The sequence below is a fragment of the Sminthopsis crassicaudata genome, chromosome 4 (assembly GCF_048593235.1).
Source record: "Sminthopsis crassicaudata isolate SCR6 chromosome 4, ASM4859323v1, whole genome shotgun sequence".
Lineage (NCBI taxonomy): Eukaryota > Metazoa > Chordata > Mammalia > Dasyuromorphia > Dasyuridae > Sminthopsis > Sminthopsis crassicaudata.
Window position 1 is genome coordinate 82,000,707 of NC_133620.1, and position 22,047 is coordinate 82,022,753.

The window sequence follows — 22,047 nt, forward strand, 5'->3', positions numbered from 1 at the left end:
ATGTGGATGAAAGAACAGTATTTTCACCTTTTATTGTTGTTGGTTTGCTCATGCTTTTTTTTTTCTTTCTGTCTTGTGTACTTTTTCTGTTTTGGTCTGTTTTTTTTTTTTTTTTTGCATAGCATGATTAATATGGAAATGTATTTAGAAGAATTGCACATATTTAAGCTATGTTGGATTGCTTGCTGTCTTAGGGGGTAGGGGGAAAAGGGAGAAAATTTTGGAAGATGAATTTTAAAAACTATCCTTTCATGTGTTTGGAAAAATACTATTAACAATTTTTAAAGGTGTGGCAAGCACAATTTTTTTTTACATTTTTTATTATAGCTTTTTATATACAAAACATATGCATGGGTAATTTTTCAATATTGACCCTTGCAAAAACTTCTGTTTCAACTTTTTCTTTCCTTCCCTTCACCCCCTCCCTTAGATGGCAGGTAGTCCCATACATATTAAATATGTTAAAGTATATGTTAAATACAATATATGTATACATATTTATACAGTTATCTTGGCAAGTACAATTTTGAAGGACTTATGATGAAAGGTGCTGTCCATATGCAGAAAAACAACTGGTGAAGTTTGAATGAAGATCAAAGATACTTCTTCCTTATTTTCTTTAGTTTTTTTGTTTGTTTTTGTGTGTGTTTTCCTTTCACAGCGTGACTAATTGGAAATGAGTTTTGTATGATTATACAAATATAACCTATGTCAAATTGTTTCCCTTCTCAATGGAATGGAAGCAGGGAGAGAATTTGGAAATCAGTTTGAAAAAAGAATTAGCAAAAAAATATTGAATTAAGAAAAAGATGTTCTTAGTAGTCTGTCCTTTTTATACAATTCTGTGTAAAATAACTTCGATGCTACTTTGGATCAGTGATCCCATTGATGTAGTTATTGCTTCATTCAGTGTAAATGATAAACTCTTTATGTTTTCTCATCATGTGAATATACCCACATTTTTTTCATAGATTACTCATAGCAAGTTAAAAATTTTCTTATCTTTTTACATTTTTTTACACTGAGGCTCTAGGTCTGTCAGACTACATGATAGCTACCGGGCCTACTGTTCTATTAATATTTTTCCTGCAAAACATTTAAAACCAAGAGCTATTATGTAATAGTGGATAGAAAGCTGGCCTTGGAGCAAAGAATATCTGCTTCAAATCCTGCCTTTGACACATACTGGCTATGTGATCCTGGGAAAGTCACATAACTTCTTAATGATCAAAATAATTTTCTGAGTATAAATTGTAGAGAAGGTGTTGACTTATATATTAGTAGATGCCATTTTCCCATAAAAGTTTGCTTATACCAAGAAAATCACAAATCCATTGCTTTGTCCCATTTACATTTATCATGTCACTCCTATTAAGTGTCTATTATCATAGTCTAATGAGGCATGGTGATACCAACAAATGAGGTTATATATAATTTTTAATATTCTTAGATATATATTGAACTAACTTGATGTACTTTCCGTACAATAGTATTTCATAGTCTGGACAACAGGACTTTCCTCCTACTTTTTTCTTTTTATGAATTAATAAGCTGTCTCTTCTGTATAATTACAGATCTCACTGAAGAGACCCAGTAATGTTCTAAGATTTGATGTACTTCAATACAATATCATCTGAAAAGAGAAGCATATGTGGTAATTCTAATTACAGGTAATCTTTTTTCCACTGATCCTATGCAGATATCCATCATTTAAAAATATAATTTAAAAATAGCTTCTAAGTAGTTCTAAAAATTTGTGCTAATGCTTCTAATATACACTAGAACTAATTAAGAGAACTGTTTAATTTATAAAGATGTATTACCTGAAATTTCTAATTCCCATTAGTAAATTACTTTTTTGGGGCATAATATATTTTCTCTGCAGACTCAAGAAAGTTAAAATTCACATCCCTTTGAAAGGATGAATAGTTTACTCCCATTTTACTGATAACATCAGAATCAATGAATTGTTTATTGATCTTCTAATACAATTATACATGAATCAATTAATATGTGAAACTCAACTATATGTTATTAAAAAAAGAACATTTACATAGATATACTTTTTAATATACAATATGCATATGAGCAGTGATTAAAGCATGTATGAGAATTGATAGCAACTGTAAATTAGAAATTATTTTGTAATAGAAAGTTAAATTTTATGGAAAATAAAAGATCCAATTTAGATCTCCTTTCTGATTTTGCAACAAGATCCTGCTCTATCAGTATTTGCAATCAGGAAAAGAGGTCTTCTCTGGGAGGGGAAAGGAATGATAAGAATTTATTTAATCATTCAGTTATTTCATTCATGTCTGATTTTTATGCCCCCATTTGGAGTTTTCTTAATGAAGATACTTGGAGTGGTTTGCCATTGCATTTTCTAGCTTATTTTATTGATGAAGCAACTGAGGCAAACAGGATTAGATAACCGCCCAGGGTCATACTGCTAGTAAGTACCTGAGTCCAGATTTGAACTCAAAAAGGTGAATCTGTTTGACTCCAAGTCTGTCATTCCATTCACAGTGTTTGGTTATCCATAAGAAATAATAGATCAGATTTTAAAAAAGACACCAAGTAAAATGTGTTGTGTTCATTTTATTTATTTATTTATTTATTTTTTGCCTTGAATCCACCACAGCTCACATGATAAAAGACAGATTTTTTTGGTTTTGCATATGTTAATAGCCAGCTTCAGGTCAGCATCTAGTCTTTTGATATGTTACTAATTTTGATCTCTATAAGTGTAACTCCAATGAAGTAAAAGATAATTCAATACATTTAAGAGATAAAAAGGGATGGAACCCAAATTGTAGCATCATAATAGATGTAGACTCATGGAATGCTTTGTTGGATAAAGTGATTCTTCTTTTAAAATCATTAATCATGAAAAAGACCAATACTAGGTGGTATCAAACATGAAACAAAAGCTACACTACAAATTGAATTTAGATGGGTACTATTTATTTCACTGATGTTTTCTTGGGTATGTTCCATTTTTTACCTGTAGCATTTTGTACATGTTACAAGTCCTAAATCTATATTCAGCTCCTAGTCTATGTTGAAATATATCCTTTATGATAATCAGAAATGCCTAACAAGTAGGAATCCAACAAGGTTAGGGTCAGAGTTTCTGCTTAGACTAAATACACATATATTTAAATTTTAATTGTTAGCATTTACTCAGAGCTTTAAAGTTGGCAAAGTGCTTACATATGTGGTCATTTAGTTGTCATAAAGATCCTGGCAGGTTAGTATTTTTATTAATATCATTTTATAGATGAGAAATTTGAAGATGAAAGGGATTAAATGACTTTCCATAGAGCTAACAAGTGCCTGAAGCAGAATATGAACTCAAGCCTTCCTGGCTCCAAATCTTGCACTCTATTTCTATATTTCTTCTTGTGTTATATGCAAAAATTTATAGTTCTTCTATTTTTAATGGGTAGATCCAGCTAAGAGATATGAAAACATTTTCCAATCTCATGCATTCACAAAGATGTTAGAAGGAAAGGACTTTAGAGATCCATTTAATTCAATCCTATCATTTGGTATCCAGAACAGATTTAAGTGACATGAAGTGACTTCCCCATGATCATACAATGATGTCTAGTGTAGAGTTCTTTCTATTAATCTTAATTCATGTTATGATAATGACATGGTTCTTAATTTTTGAGGTATTATATTTCCAACTGGGTTTAACACTTGGATCTTCAGAATTTAGTATATCTAACACTGTGTTGGTGTCCCATTTTAAATGACTTCACATATATGTCAAAGCCAATGGTCAACCCTAAGAGTAAGTATATCAAACTTTTAAAAAGTCAAAAAACCTAATTTATTTTATTTGATTATGGCCTTATTAAACTGGTAGCTATGAGGAATGTTGTATGTCTTGTTGACTTTGATTTTAAGAAAAAAAAGATTTGAGGCAGCCTCTGATGCTCTTTTATTATAAAAGAAGTAGAGATATGGGCTAGATAATAATGCAAGTAGAAGGATTATGAAATACATAAATGGCTAGACTCCCAAGTGTCATTAATTGTTCAGTGTCAATTTGAAAGGTTTCCAATAAATTGCTCTAAGGATCTATCCTTAACTTTCTACTGTTTAATAATTTTATCAGTGTCTTAAAGAAATAGGTGATGCTTTTATCAGCTTTCCAGATGACACAAAGCTGGGAACTAGGACTTACAAGTTGGGTGACAGATTCAGAATCCCTTTCTCTCTTTCTGTCATCTCCTTCAAATGTTGATGGATAAAAACATTGGTAAAAATCTAACAACATAATTTAATAGGCAAATTCTTATACTTTGATTCAGAAAATGAAATTCAGAAGTACAAGAAAAGAAAACATGGTTATAGAGCAATTTCTTTGAAAAAAAAAAAACAACCTGGAGATTTTAGTAAAGTACAAGATGAAAATAAATCAATAATGTGACATGGCAGCCAGGAAAAGGTAATGATCACAAAGAGGGTTAGTGATAAAGTCTATAATAAGATTCAGATCTCTTGATGCCTAATTTAGTGTCCTTTCCAAAACTCTCATTGTGTGCTACAGCAATTGTGTGGACTTGGACTCTTGAGATTCAACATTTCCAGTGGGAATTTATACTAAGGTCTTGGAAATTAGGCTGAAGGGCATAGCTTCCAGAAGTGGACAAATATTTTAAGAAAGGGATAGTCTCTCTAGCTAAAATTACATTTATATTATTGCATTGTGTTCAGTTTGACACAACACTGTTTAGGAATTAAATTTATAGTCATTGATAGTCAATCAGTTAAATATTTAGTCAGTGCCTATTTATTTCTGAAAATACTAGGGTAAACAATAAAAAAGGAACAAAAAAGAGATTTTTTGCTCTCAAAATGTGACAGATCTTGTATTCATTCCATGTGAGGATCATTTGAAGCAAATGGTTATTTAGCCTCAATAAATCATTGAATAATAACTATTTAAAATACTGAAGGAGCTATCATGTAAGTGGATGTGACAAAGTAGAAAGAGCCCTGGATTTAAAGTCAAAAAATATTTGGGCTCAATACTTTTCTCAGATTATAATTTTTATGCAAGTTTGTCCACAAGTATACATGAAGGCATATGTGCATGCATATAACCATGGTCAGGTTGTTAATCTCATTGTCCCTTTCTTACCTCTGTTTCCTAATCTGGAATTGAACTTGATATACAGGAATCTAGATTGCATGATGGATAGAGAGCTGAACTTGGAATTGAGGTAATATGAGTTCAAATCTTTCCTCAGACACTTTCCTGAAAAAGTCAATTCAGGTTCCTTATTTGGAAATTAGAGAAGATATAGGCATTTTCTTCAAAAATTGTCATGAAGATCAATTGAGGTAACATATTATAAAGTACTCTGTGAATTTTAAATTGATATTAAAATGCTCTTATTATTTTTATTGTTATAATTAATTAAAATTATAAATATATTGATATTGTTATAATTGTAATAAGAAAGACAATTTAGATGTTATAAGTTGATATTTAAAGGATCAACCAACAAAAAGTCCAACTGAGAAATTTTATATATATATATATATATATATATATATTACACACAATTATATTGCTATCAATTATCCTAAAAACTTATTGTAAGGAATAATTGGATATGAATTTAAAATTTTTTTCCTTGGAAACTAAAGTTTTGTATAAATAAACAAAAAGGGGTGGAAGTAGTAGTAATAATAATAGTAAAAATAATAGTGGATATGGTGGTGGTGTTGATGGTGTTCATGATAGTACTTGTAATAGTGATAGTATTGTAGTAACAATAATAATAGTATATTATTGAATCATATATGCAATTTTAGTTTTAAACTCAAAGCACTGCTTTTCCAAATAGGGACATAATACAGGAGTCATGGTGCAATTGTTGATGAATTGATTACAAAAAAAAAAACAAAAAACAAAAAAATGGTAATGCTTTGACAAATTTATTCTTAATTGGTTGGTTGCTGAGTTTTGTTCTTAAAGAAGACCAAAACATAACTATTTTAAATTATTTTATTGATGGTTGATATTCTAAATATAGATTATTAGTATATATCAAAGGTATTTACTGATTTTATTGAAATGAAAAATTATTTTAAAAGATATATATATATATAATATTTTTTGCATTTCTAAGGGAAAAAAATGTCTTCTTCTTGAAGCTGGTCCTTAGCATCTCTCACATGGACGTCATTTCTATGTTAAATAATACACAAAACAAATCTTTGTTGTGCTAGAATATTATGTGGAATCTAATTTAATGACATTTAATGAGAATAAAAGCAAACATGTACTCCTGGAATAAATTTTTAAAAAATCAACTTCACAAATAAAAATGGAGAAATGTGACCAGGCAATAATTCCTTAGATAAAGACCAAAGGGTATTCATGGACTATAAATTCAATATGAATTGACTGATATAGTGTCCAAGAAATGAATTAAAGCTTAATCTTCACTGAAACAAATAGCATTTATTATTAGAGAAGTCATAGTCAGTAGATCTCCCTCTACCACGCTCAAACCTCAATGGAGTATTAGATGCAGTTTTGGGTGCCAGACAGAAAAAAACAAACAAACAACCTATAAAACAAAACAAAACAGAACAAAAAAAACTAAGAAAGTACAGAGCTTCTAGAGGAGAATAAAAACTTTGAATTTATGATGTATAAAGATTTGTTCAAAGAACTTTGGCCTGTAGAAAAAAAGAGTTCAAGGGAATTTGTTAGAAGGTATATGATAATCAACTTTTAAGTTTCTGAAGGATTGTCATGAACAATATTTTGAACTTGTTCTACTAAATCTCAAAAGCAAAAGTAGGAATATTGAGTAGAAGTTCCACAAAATCAAATTTAGTTTGTTTTTAATGAAAAATATACATAGTCAGTAAACTAGCATTTATCAAATTACTATATGCCAAATATCACCCTAAACCTTGGGGAACAAAAAAAAAATGAAAAAAAAAACAATATTTGCTCTGAAGGAGCTCGTGGTCTAATTGTCAAGACAACATGCAAACAATTATGTACAACAAGATATATAGATATATAAAAGATAAATTGGAGATAATTTTAGAGAGATTAAGGAGCACTAAAGATAGAGAAGCTAGGAGACAAAAATGAGGAGAGAATTCCAGACATGGAAGACAGCCAGTGAAAATGGTTGTTGAAGTCAAAAGAGATAGTGCTGTGTGTGAGAAACAGGAAGGAGGTCAATGTCAGTAAATCACAAAGGTAAATTGAAAAGAGAAAGGTGTAAGAAGACTGGAAAGGTAAATAAAAAGCAAATTATGGAGGGCTTTAAAAGTCCATCAGAGGACTTTACATTTAATCCTGGAGGTAATAGGGAGACTAAGGAATGTTTTTCAATGGGATAAGGGAGAGGAAGGAGACATGGGATATATGTGATCCATTATCAGTTAACAGGCATATAGTCACAGGAATGCTGAAGTGACAGCATCATTCCAGCTTCATCTCATTTCAGCCATCATCTGGGGAGAGAACTCCTGTGAAGAAGGACCAGCCATCTCTACCTAGTTAGTCAACTAACTACCAAACACAAAATGGGCAAGCCAGCTTAGCTGGAACAGCAAGGTACCCTGAGGAAAACAGAAGGCAGAAAATGCAGGCCAGGTCAAATCACCACTCCCATGTTTACCACTGGCTCTCTTTGAACTCTGATGGAGACAGCCCAGGGTACCCAAAAGTCTCAGAACTAATTTTGCTTCCAGTCCAGTGCCCTCTGCCATTATCCTGGGAAACAGAATGTGGAGAAACAGCATGGCAACAGCTCCCGTAGGTGCGATAGCCAAAGCTACAGAAGACTCAGAAAGGAAAATTATTTGCTAACAAAGTCCTTGCTGCTCTTAAATAGTTAGACATTAGAAACAGTATTTTGTCACTGAAAATAATATTACAAAAGAAACATTAGCATCTCTTTTCCATTGTGCTCTAAGAACCATACGACTTTTCCATTTCTCTTAACTGAACCCTTCCATAGGCATTGTCTCTTTTATTAAATTGTGAACAACTTGAGAGCAGAAATTATTTTGCTTTAGTATTTGTACCCCCAGTGCTTAATCTAGTGCTTTGTATACAATAAGGCTTTTCTATTATTATTATACTTATATTAAATATTATATACTTATATTAATACTTATATTAAGTATACATATATACATACATATATATATATGTAAATATAACTATAGAAGTAGTAATAGCAACAATAATAATGAATACTAAGTTCTTTCTGTCAGCAGGAATCAAAAGTAGGTTATCCCATTAACTCCTGATCTCCCCTACTGGAGGGAATTTTTTATGCCAGCAATGGATCAGGTAGAAGCCATTCCTAATGTTGTGCCATTCTCCTGACCTAGCTTCCTCCTGTAAGCAGGAGATTGAGAATGCCATTCCATCGAATGCTGATCTCTTAACCTACCCTCTTCTTTCTTGCTGAGGATCAGAGACACCTCTTCAAATGGCCTGCTACTCTTCTGACCTAATCTTTTCTTGCGTATAGGGGACTCTTCATGTCTACTGAGATTAAGAGAGATGACATTCCATTGCTTGCTGTTCTCCTGACCAAATCTTTTTCTGCCAGATGAGTTACAAAAAAAACTCCATCCCTTCCTATATCTTCTGCCTAAATCCTCCCTAATTTTGTCTTCAGGGATAGGAAATACCATTCCATCTGCTCCCCTTGCCCCAACTAATCCTCTTATCTGATATCTTTAATACCCTAAGAAGAGTTCATAATGAGACTAAATATCTAGGGATATTAGTAATCCACTTGAACTCATTTCTCAAAAATTAACATATTACTTACTACCCTATCATTTCCTTCCCATCCCAGTAGGTCTGAAGCCAGAGCAGTCATTATTAAAACTGTACATTTGCACCCCCCCTCCCTTATTCCTATCCTCCCCAATACCTCCACTCTAGTCATATTTTAAAGTTGCTTATTGCTTTCATTGCATTCTCTGAAATACCCATTCCAAATGCAAAAACGTGCCTTCATACAAATATTTTCCTTTTGCTCTTTTTTCATCTTCTGAGTCTCCTTGAGTGCTGGCTTCCTCCTGATGACATAGCCTCTTTGGCCATCCCTTACATAACTGGTTGCACTTTCACTTGTTTTTTTTCAACTTACTGATTGAACGAAGTAATTGAAATACTCCTTGTTCCCCATGATCACTTCCATTTTCTCTCTACTTCCATATCTATCACTTCAATCAAATTAATGATAACTACCATAATTTGTTATCTACCAATCTCCAGGCATTTCTCTACTTTTCTCCAATAAAGTTCGGTTATGGTTTATCATTCCTCCCTTCTCCAACTCCTATACTCATACATCTCTCAGTCATCCTTATTTGCAGTTCTATACCTTGATCATTTCTCATCACCTGTTCTATTTTACCTCAGCTACACACAGAGATGATTGCACCTGGATGATCTTCACATCATCCAGAAATGCACTATTTCTGTGTCTATGAACTCTGAAATTCCCTTATCTGATCTATTGTCATTCCATTTTTCCCTTTGCCTTGCCAATCCATACTCTCATACTCCTTCCTCATTGTGACCTCAAAGTTTCAACCACCCTCAGGCCATCAATATAATCCCCTATAGTCTTTCCCTGTCCTCATCTTTATTCCTTAGTAAACCAGTTCAACTCTAAGCCATACTCTCCTCTTGAATTCTTTGCTTTCTATCCCATCACCAAACTTGCCCCCCACAGTCTGAATCCTGGATTACTCTCACATTCTGCTCCCTTCATTTCTACTCTCAGGATGCTGAATAAGAAGGAGAAAAATCATTGGGTGATGGGTTGTAGTCCCTTTGTTCTTGAAGAGGACCAAAATGGCATTTCTATGTTAGATTTGAGTTACAGTGTGTCTGACTATGGTTGACCAGGACAATATGAGTTTGGAATGCTCTGCCACTGGTCAAGCACAAATAGTTCATATAAACATTTGAGATGGCTTTTTAAATTTTGTGCATCTTGCATTTCTTCTGGAATAATTCAATTTTGCTTTGAGAAAAATCACAGTACTGCTGACTGTATCCACTACAAATTTATGTTATATAATCTCAATTGGGTCTTTACTATAGCGAGGCAATACTTTTATATATCTTCTTGACTCATTATCTTACTAATGCAAAGGGGATTTCCAAGAGTTTTTCATCTCTCATCAAACCTTCTGGAGCTCCTCTTGCTTCTATCCTCTCAGCTGAGAACTTTCCTTCATATTTCATTTAAGAAGCTGAAGATATCCATTCAGATCATTCCAGATAATCATGAGTGTACCTGGGACTATCTTGGAAACTCTTTTCCTTTTATATTATTTCCATTGGTGATTTCATCAGCTTTTTTTTTTGTTTGTTTGTTTCACTTATCATTTCTAATCAGATGATTCTCTAATCTACTATCTGTACCTAACCAGTCTGGTAATTTTAAGTCTCATATCTCCAACAGCTTATTGGACTTCTGTTCTTGTAGACATCTTGAACTCATCATAAATAAAACTGAACTCATTGTATTTCTCAAATTCTGCCTCTTCCTAATTTTCTTATTTTTAGTTTGTTACATATTCTCCAATTACATTTTTTCCAATTACATATATTTTAAAATTAATATGTTTAAAGATCTCTTCATCTCTTCTACTTCCCCTCATCCATTGAGAATGCAAGCAATTTGATATCAGTTATCCAAATGAAATCATGGAAAACATACTTCCATCTTAGCTTTGTTGCAAGAGAAAACACACACACATATACATATGCAAACAAAAAAAGAAAGTAAAAAATGTTCTTCAGTCTACATTCAGTTTATCACTTCTCTCTCTGGAAGTGGATAACATTTTTCATATTCAGTCTTTTGGAATTGTCTGGGATCATTGTCTTGAATTGATAGACTCAGTCTTTCACAGTTGATCATCTCTATAATATTGCTCTCACTTTGTACAATTTTCTTCTGCTTCTGCTCATTTTATTTTACTTAATTTCATATAAAACTTCCCAGTTTTTTTCTGAAGCCATCTTGTTCATCATTTCTTATAATATAATAGTATTTCATTACAATCACAACTTGGTCAGCTACTCCCCAATTAATGGACATCTTTTCAATTTCCAATTTTTTTATCACCACAAAAAGCACCACTATAAATATTTTTGTACAAATAGGTCCTTCTCCTTTCACTTTGATCTCTGTGGGATACAGACCTAGTAGTGGTATTATTAGGTCAAAGGGTATGCATAATGTTTTAGCTCTTTGAGCACAGTTCCAAATTGTTCTTCAGAATGGCTGGATCAATTTATAACTCCACTAACAGTACATTCATGTTGCAATTTTTCCACATCCATCCAGCCTTTGCCATTTTTCCTTTCTATCATATTAGCCAATCTGATAAGTATGATGTCTTGCCTATTACTGTTAAGGGTATGGCCATCCTCCCAGTTACCCTGGCTTAGTGACTTGATGTTATCCTTAATCCTTCACTCTCTATCATCCTTCTGACTCCATAATTAATCTGTTTCATGGTCTGCTCACTTTTAATTTATTGCATCTTCTAACAAATGCCCTTTTCTTTCCTCTGACACTGCTATGACTCTGCTACATGCTATCTTCTCCTCACATATGCACTATTGAAATAATCTTCTGTTTAGTGTCCCTGACCCATGTCTCTCCCCTCTCCAGGTTGTCTTTCACTCAATGTTAAAGTAAATTTCCTAAAGCTTAGGTCTGACCATGTCAGGCTCCCTACTCAATAAACTTCAGTGGTTCTCCATTATCTTCAGGATCAAATACAAAAACCCTCTGTTCAAAACCATCCATAATCTGACCACTCCAACCTTTGAAATTTTCTTCTACCTTACTCTTCACCTCTATAACCTTGTGACATTGATTTCTCTGCTGTGTTTTTCATAAGACATTCTGCATCTCATTTCCAGTCTCTGTCTCCTGTTTCTATAATACCATAATACTCTTTCTCCTCATTTCTGTCTCCTAGTTTCTCTGGTTTACTTCCAAGTCCCAGCTAAAATCCTACATTCTACAGAAAACTTTTTCCTGGTAGAAACAGCTGATGGTACAGTGGGTTGAATATTGTGCCCAGAGAGAGGGGCACAATTAAAATTTAGTCTCAGACCTTATTGTTGTGTGAGTCACTTCACTTATATATGTCTTAGTCTCTTCAACTGGAAAATGGGAATAATGAGAGCAGCTGCCTCACAGGACTGTTGTAATCATCCCCCCAAATATATATATATATATATATTTGTAAAGTACTTAACACTGTGCCTGAACATAGAAGGCATAATGTAAATGCTCATCCTCTTATTTCCTCCCTGATCTTCCTTAATTATAGTCTCTTTATTTTGTGGATTATTGTTAATTTTTCCAGTATATATCTCTTTTGTAGATATTGTTTGAGTACCTTTTTCCATATTATGTGAACAATCAAGATTAGAGACTATTTTTTTGTCATTCTTTGTCATTTTATATGACACATAGTATGCTCATAAATGCTAGTTGACTAATAAATGCATTCATTCATTCATTCATTCCTTCCTTCCTTTCCAAAAGCAAGAAATACTGTCCTCAAAGAGCTTATAGTCTAAGAAGTAAAAACAACATTAGCATTAGAAAGGAAAGGGGAGGATAAAAAATAAAACCTCATCTGTCAGCCATAGGTTCCAGGAGTAAGAGAACACATTTCAGTGTGGGGAGAAGGAAGGCCAAAGTGTAAATGGTGTGTTTTGGAACTGATAGTTGTTTATTCACTGTTCATAGCTATGCTGTGACAATATAACAAAAATGATATCACCTAAGTGAATTTCCAGATTTGGAGCTAAACTCATCACACTCTAAAAAGGTTAATTTATAGCACTATGAAGAATAATAAATTTTATTTATAGAAACAGAAGGCCAATAATTTCAAGGGAAATAAAGAGGAAAAATTCAGGGATCCAAGGATTAGTAATTCTCAAGATAAACTACAAAATAATAGTTATCAAAACAATTTGTGTATGATTAAAGTAATAGAAATCTATGTCAATGAAAATAGAAAAGCAATAACCAGAAGTAAAAAAAAAAACACAATAGCCAATATTTAATAAAATGCAAGGGCACACAAGGAAATGATTTGATATAAAATAATAGCAACATAAAGATAATAAATTTTATTTTAAAGTAATTATCTCTTTGGAGAGTAAATTATAGTTGCTAGTAACTTTCTTTCCTTCTGATGACACATGTTCCTACTAATAAGACAGAGCTAAACTGACTACATGTGCCCTTGGAGTGCTAGGGATAATTTTGTGGGTCAAAAGAAATGCTGCATCATTATTTTGGGGTAATAATGAAAAAAAGGTGGGAAAAAAGCATCTATCAGCACTAGATCTCAAACTAAAAAATTCTAATCACTAAAGTGATTTGATACTTGTTTATTTTTTCTCACTTTTTTTTGTAAGTTTATTTTTAATACACATTCCTTTATGAATCATGTTGTGAGAGAAAAATCAGAGCAAAAGAGGGGAAAAATGGAAGAGATAAAAACACACAAAAAAGAAATGAACATAGCATGTGCTGATTTACATTGTCTCCTTACTTTTTTTCTGGATGTAGATGGCATTTTTTTTGCCCAAAGTCTATTGGAATTGCTTCCGATTACTGAAGCACTAAGAAGAACCAAGTCTTTCATAGTTGATCATCACATATTTTGCTGTTATTGTGTACAATATATCCCAATATATTCCTGGTTCTGCTTGTTTCACTCAGCATCAGTTCTTGTAAATATTTCCAAGTTTTTATTAAAATCAGCTTGTTCATTATTTTTTATAGAACAGTAATATTCCATTACCTTCATGTTCAGCCATTCCCCAGTTGATGGGTATTTACTCATTTTCCAGTTCTTTGCTTTGATAGTTTTTTTTTTTTTTTTTAAGAAAGGCAAACATATCTATCAGTGGATTGGATGGAGAATATATACCGTACAGAGAAATAAACACACACTGGAGTATTTCAGTGGCACTGGATGACCAGAATAGCCAAAGTCATGATTTCTAAAAAAAAAAAAAAAATCAAAGGTACCAAACTTACTCAGAGAAAATTAGTAGCTATCCCCAGTAAATAAGTTTGGTTAATCCTTCAAAGAAAAATCAAAATAGTGGAAATCAATTCCCTGGTCCGTGAGTAGGAGGTAGTGGTGAATCTCTGAACCTGAAGCTATTTGTTGCCTAAAATATTGTTCATCATCCAGTGGATATGATTCAACATTTGTTTCTGAGTTTCCTTCAAGTATATGAGCAGAGAAATTTACAATGCATCCCTGTTTACCTTGCATCAGAGGTAAGTGGGGAAGTGAGAAATGATCCCATTCAACTGTAATATTGACATCAGATGAGATAGGAAGTACTCAATGGAACTCAAGTTATATTTAGGAACAAGACTGGGAGAGGAGAGAACACTCAGGTAAGCATGGCAGTAGGTAATTGTCCTCTCCCAATCAAACTTCATCTGAAGTGATTTAGGACCTAATGGAGATGGAGGGAGAAGGAAATATCATACCTAATCCTCTATCCTAATCCTCCTAAAAGATCTTCCTTTTAAAGAACTACAGGTTTTAGATCATTTTTGTCTCAGGAATCTGACTAGATTTAACAGCAGTGAGGAGGTTAGTTTTTGTGTTCTCAAGGCATAAGTAGCTACAGTAATTTCTCCTCATTTTCCCAGCTCTCTAGTGTACTTGTCTTCGAACTAATGTCTTCCTTGGGTATCAGCTCATGAAGGGAAGCACTTCCTCTTGGAAATTCCAAATAAAGAATTTTCTTTATAACTGAGTTTTCCTTCAGGTTTCCATCACTTTGCCATAGGCCAGCTCCACTCTTAGAGAAGACCATGCTTGGGTTTGTTTCTGGGAATAATGCATTCCATCAGTAGAGACTAGAAATCTATTTCTTTAGAGCAGGAGTTCAAGTGCATGGGCAACTCTGATGCTTTTAAATTTTTTTCTCTGATATCCTTTCCCTTTCAAAGTTATATGATCAAAATTTTCATAGTGATAGTATTTGTAATAGAAAAAATTAAGCAATTTAAATGGATAACAGAAAGGAAATTTGACTAAATGGTAAATTAATGGCAAATTAGAAATGGCATGTAAAAGTGGATATCTTACTTTGAAATTAAGAAGACCTGGGTTCAAATCCTGATTCGATAAATACTAGCCATTAGCCCATACATGAATATTATTTTTAATTAAAGCTTTTTATTATCAAAATATATACATAGAAATATCAAAATATATATATGGACATATCAATATATATATATATATATATATATATATATATATATATATATATATATATATATATATATATATATATATATATATATATATATATATATATATATATATATATATATATATATATATATATATATATATATATACATGGAAATCAACATACACCCTTACAAAACCTTATGTTCTAAATTTTCCCTTTCTTTCCCTCTCCCCCTCCCTTAGATGGCAAATGATTCAATAAATGTTAAACATGTGCAATTCTTCTATATATTATTTCCATAATTATCTTGCTGCACAAGAAAATCAGTTCAAAAAGGAAAAAAAATGAGAAAGAAAACAAAATGCAATCAAACAAAATGCCACAAAAGTGTAAATATTATGTTATGATCCACACTTGGTTCCTACAGTCCTCTCCCTAGGTGTAGAGGGCTCTCTCTATAATAAGACCATTGGAACTGGTCTGACTCACCTCATTGTTGGAAAAAGCCACATCCATCAGAATTGATCATTGTATAATCTTGTTGTCCTGCATAATGATCTCCTGGTTCTGCTCATTTCACTCAGCATCAGTTCATGTAAATCTCTGCAGGCCTCTCTGAAATCATCCTGTTAATAATTTCTTTCAAAACAATAATATCCCATAACATTCATACAGTAACTTGTTCAGCCATTCCCCAACTGATGGGCATCCACTCAGTTTCTAGATTTTTGCCAATACAAAAAGGGCTGCCACAAATATTTTTGTATATGTGAGTCCCTTTCCCTTCTTTATGATTTATTTAGGATACAAGCTCAGTAGAAACACTGCCGGATCAAAAGGTATATATAGTTTGATAGCCCTTTGGGCATAGACATGAATAATATTATAGGGCTTTAGTCATTAATCTAAGAAAAAAAGTTAAAAAACTGCACATTTAGTCAATAGTAGGAGTTTGCCCAATGACAATGAAAATACAAATTTCATAATAGTAAAATTACAGTTTTTAACAAGAAGATACTAATGTAAGGGGTGACAATATTTATGAGGTTTTGTACATCAAAATTAATTTATTTAAAAGTAAATAGTTACAAGACAAGTTTAATTACTCATATTAATAGCATTAAATTTGTAATAATTTTAAAACTCATGAAACAATGTATTACTTTATTGACCTCAACAAATAATGTTTAAGTAATAGCAACCTCCTTGCGAACTGAACTGTCAACATGAGTGCAATTTAATTTTATTTAATTATTCTATATACTTTATGATCTTTAAAAAGGGATGTTACCCTCACATAAATTATTCTTGTTTAATGAATAAGAAAGAATATGTCCTGAAGACACAAAAGAAAAACAAATATTCAAAGTTTCTGCTATATTTTCAAGTAGTTTAAAGCTATAGGAAAGTGTATATATATATATATATATATATATATATATATATATATATATATATGTTGTACTTATTTTTTTTGTTGTTTTTATTAATGACTAGTTTAGAGAGAGGTAATCCCACAAAGCCTGAATTTTCTTTTCAAGACTTACATTATTCAAAAAATCTTCTATTGAAGGAAAGCTTTCTTGATTTTATGCTTACAGCACTACTTTGTCCCTTATCTTTTCTTCCTTCAGTATATAATCTCATTGAGTTGGAGGCTTATTGGTAGCTGCTTTAGAACATAATTTTAGATCTGGTACAGCTAGGCCACCTTCATTTGTTTTTTTTTCACTAATTCCCTTGAAATTCTTGACCTTTTGTTTTTCCATATGAACTTTATTGTTATTTTTTCTAGGTCATTAAAATAGTTTATGGGAATCTGATTGGTATAGCACTAAATAAATAGATTAGTTTAGGTAGTATTGTCATCTTTATTATATTTGCTCACCATATCCAAGAGCATTTGATATTTTTCCAATTAGTTAGATCTGACTTTACTTGTGTGGAAAGTGTTTTGTAGTTTTGCTCTTATAGTTCCTGATTTTCCCTTAGCAGATAGATTCCTAAATATTTTATACCATCAGTAGTTACTTTAAATGGAATTTCTCTTTGTAACTCTAAGTGTTGGATTTTGTTAGTGATATATAAGAATGCTGATGACTTTTGTGGGTTTATTTTGCAATTTATTTATTTATTTGACTTATTTTTTAAATTAATTTTATAATTATAACTTTTTTTTGACAGTACATATGCATGGGTAATTTTTTACAACATTATCCCTTGCACTCACTTCTTTCCAAATTTTTCCCTCCTTCTCTCCACCCACTACCCTCGATGGCAGGCAGTCCCATATATGTTAAATATGTTATAGTATATCCTAGATACAATACATGTGTGCAGAAATGAATTTCTCGTTGCACTGGAAGAATTGGATTCAGAAGGTGAAAATAACCTGGGGAAAAAAATGCAAACAGTTTACACTCATTTCCCAGTGTTCCTTCTCTGGGTGTAGCTGATTCTGTCCATATTGATCAATTGGAACTGAATTAGATCTTCTTTTTTTTTTGTTTTTTTTTTTTAATTTTAATTTTTATTTTATTTTATAATTATAACATTTTTTGACAGTACATATGCATGGGTAATTTTTTACAACATTATCCCTTGCACTTACTTCTATTCAGATTTTTTCCCTTCCTCCCCCAACCCCCTCCCCCAGATGGTAAGCAGTCTTATATATGTTAAATATATTACAGTATATTCTAGATACAATATATGTGTGTAGAACCGAATTTTTTGTTGCACAGGAAGAATTGGATTCAGAAGGTAAAAATAACAGTTTACATTCATTTCCCAGTGTTCCTTTTCTGGATGTAGCTGGTTCTGTCCATCATTAATCAATTGGAATTGGATTAGCTCTTCTCTATGTTGAAGAAATCCACTTCCATCAGCATACATCCTCGTACAGTATCATTGTTGAAGTGTATAATGATCTTCTGGTTCTGCTCGTTTCACTCAGCATCAGTTGATGTAAGTCTCTCCAAGCCTCTCTGTATTTCTCCTATTGGTCATTTCTTATAGAACAATAATATTCCATAACATTCATATACCATAGTTTACCCAACCATTCTCCAATTGATGGACATCCATTCATCTTCCAGCTTCTAGCCACTATGAAAAGGGCTGCCACAAACATTTTGGCACATACAGGTCCCTTTCCCTTCTTTAGTAGTTCCTTGGGGTATAAGCCCAGTAGTAGTATGGCTGGGTCAAAGGGTATGCACATTTTGATAACTTTTTGGGCATAATTCCAGATTGCTCTCCAGAATGGTTGGATTCTTTCACAACTCCACCAACAATGCATCAGTGTCCTAGTTTTCCCACAGCCCCTCCAACATTCATCGTTATTTGTTCCTGTCATCTTAGCCAATCTGACAGGTGTGTAATGATACCTCAGAGTTGTCTTAATTTGCATTTCTCTGATCAATAGTGATTTGGAACACTCTTTCATATGAATGGAAATAGTTTTAATTTCATCATCTGAAAATTGTCTGTTCATATCCTTTGACCATTTATCAATTGGAGAATGGCTTGATTTCTTATAAATTAAAGTCAATTCTCTGTATATTTTGGAGATGAGGCCTTTATCAGAACCTTTAACTGTAAAGATTTTTTCCCAATTTGTTACTTCCCTTCTAATCTTGTTTGCATTAGTTTTGTTTGTGCAGAAACTTTTTAATTTGGTGTAATCAAAATGTTCTATTTTGTGATCAATAATGGTCTCTAGTTCTCCCTTGGACACAAACTCCTTCTTCCTCCACAAGGCTGAGAGGTAAACCATCCCATGTTCCTCCAATTTATTTATGATTTCGTTCTTTATGCCTAAATCTTGGACCCATTTTGATCTTATCTTAGTATGTGGTGTTAAATGTGGGTCCATGCCTAGTTTCTGCCATACTAATTTCCAGTTTTCCCAGCAGTTTTTGTCAAATAATGAATTCTTATCCCAAAATTTGGGATCTTTGGGTTTGTCAAAGATTAGATTGCTATTTTTATTCACTATCTTGTCCTGTGAACCTAACCTATGCCACTGATCAACTAGTCTATTTCTTAGCCAATACCAAATGGTTTTGGTGACTGTTGCTTTATAATATAGCTTTAAATCAGGTACACTTAGACCACCTTCCTCTGACTTTTTTTTCATTAGTTCCCTTGCAATTCTCGACCTTTTATTCTTCCATATGAATTTTGTTGTTATTTTTTCTAGGTCATTAAAATAGTTTCTTGGGAGTCTGATTGGTATAGCACTAAATAAATAGATTAGTTTGGGGAGTATTGTCATCTTTATTATATTCGCTCGGCCTATCCAAGAACACTGAATGTCTTTCCAATTATTTAAATCTGACTTTATTTTTGTGGCAAGTGTTTTGTAATTTTGCTCATATAATTCCTGACTCTCCTTTGGTAGATATATTCCCAAATATTTTATACTATCGACTGTTATTTTGAATGGAATTTCTCTTTGTATCTCTTGCTGTTGGATTGTGTTGGTAATGTATAAAAATGCTGAGGATTTATGTGGATTTATTTTGTATCCTGCGACTTTGCTAAAATTCTGAATTATTTCTAATAGCTTTTTAGCAGAGTCTTTGGGGTTCTCTAAGTATACCATCATGTCATCTGCGAAAAGTGACAATTTGATTTCTTCATTTCCTACTCTAATTCCTTGGATCTCTTTCTCGGCTCTTATTGCCAAGGCTAGAGTTTCTAGTACTATATTGAATGGTAATGGTGATAGTGGGCAACCTTGTTTCACTCCTGATCTTACAGGGAAAGGTTCTAGTTTATCACCATTACATATGATGTTTACTGAAGGTTTTAAATATATGCTCCTTATTGTTTTAAGGAATAGTCCGTTTATTCCTATACTCTCAAGCGTTTTTAGTAGGAATGGATGTTGGATTTTATCAAATGCCTTTTCTGCATCTATTGAGATGATCATATGGTTTTTATTAATTTGATTATTAATATGGTCAATTATACTAATAGTTTTCCTAATATTAAACCAGCCCTGTATTCCTGGTATAAATCCCACTTGGTCATAGTGTATTATCCTGGGGATGATTTTCTGAAGTCTATTTGCTAATATCTTATTTAAGATTTTAGCATCAATATTCATTAAGGAAATTGGTCTATAGTTTTCTTTCTCAGTTTTCGATCTACCTGGTTTAGGTATCAGTACCATTTCTGTGTCATAGAAGGAATTTGGTAGGACTCCTTCAATCCCTATTTTTTTCAAATAGTTTACATAGCATTGGAGTTAGTTGTTCTTTAAATGTTTGGTAGAATTCACCTGTAAATCCATCTGGTCCTGGGGACTTTTTCTTAGGAAGTTGGTTAATAGCTTGGTCTATTTCTTTTTCTGAGATGGGACTATTTAGACTACTTACTTCTTCCTCTGTTAATCTGGGCAAGCTATATTTTGGAAGGTATTCTTCCATTTCATTTAAGTTATCGAATTTATCGGCATAAAGTTGAGCAAAGTAGCTCCTAACTATTGTTCTAATTTCCTCTTCATTAGTGGTGAGTTCACCCTTTTCATTTTCAAGATTATCAATTTGCTTTTTCTCTTTCCTTTTTTTAATCAGGTTTACTAAGGGTTTGTCTATTTTGTTGGTTTTTTCATAAAACCAACTCTTAGTTTTATTAATTAATTCAATAGTTTTTTTACTTTCAATTTTATTAATCTCACCTTTTATTTTTTGAATTTCAAGTTTTGTGTTTGTCTGGGGGTTTTTAATTTGTTCCTTTTCTAGCAATTTTAGTTGTAAGCCCAATTCGTTGGCCCTCTATAAAACTTCCCCTTATTACTGCTTTGGCTGTATCCCACACATTTTGGTATGATGTCTCATTATTGTCATTTTCTTGGGTGAAGTTATTAATTATGTCTATGATTTGCTGTTTTACCCAATCATTCTTTAGTATAAGATTATTTAGTTTCCAATTATTTTTTGGTCTATTTTCCCCTGGCTTTTTATTAAATGTTATTTTGATTGCATTATGGTCTGAAAAGGATGCATTTACTATTTCTGCCTTACTGCATTTGATTTTGAGGTTTTTATGCCTAGTATATGATCAATTTTTGTATAGGTTCCATGAACTGCTGAGAAGAAAGTATATTCCTTTCTGTCTCCATTTAGCTTTCGCCAAAGATCTATCATATCAAACTTTTCTAGTATTCTATTTACCTCTTTGACTTCTTTCTTATTTATTTTGTGGTTTGATTTATCTAATTCTGAGAGTGCAAGGTTGAGATCTCCCGCTATTATAGTTTTGCTATCTAATTCCTCTTGCAGCTCTCTTAATTTCTCTTTTAAGAATTTAGATGCTGCACCACTTGGTGCATACATGTTTAATATTGATACTGCTTCACTATTGATGCTTCCCTTTAGCAGGATATAATGCCCTTCCTTATCTCTTTTAATTAGATCAATTTTTGTTTTTGCTTGATCTGAGATGAGGATGGCTACTCCTGCTTTTTTGGTTTTGCCTGAAGCATAATAGATTCTGCTCCACCCTTTTACTTTTAGTTTGAATGTCTCATCCTGTTTCAGGTGTGTTTCCTGTAAACAACATATAGTAGGATTCTGACTTTTAATCCAGTCTGCTAACTGCTTCCTCTTTATGAGGCAGTTTGCCCCATTCACATTTATGGTTAGAAGGACTAATTCTATATTGCTTGCCATCCTATTAACCCCTGCTTATGTTTTTCCCCTTTCCTTCCCTCTTACCCTCCTATCCAGTAT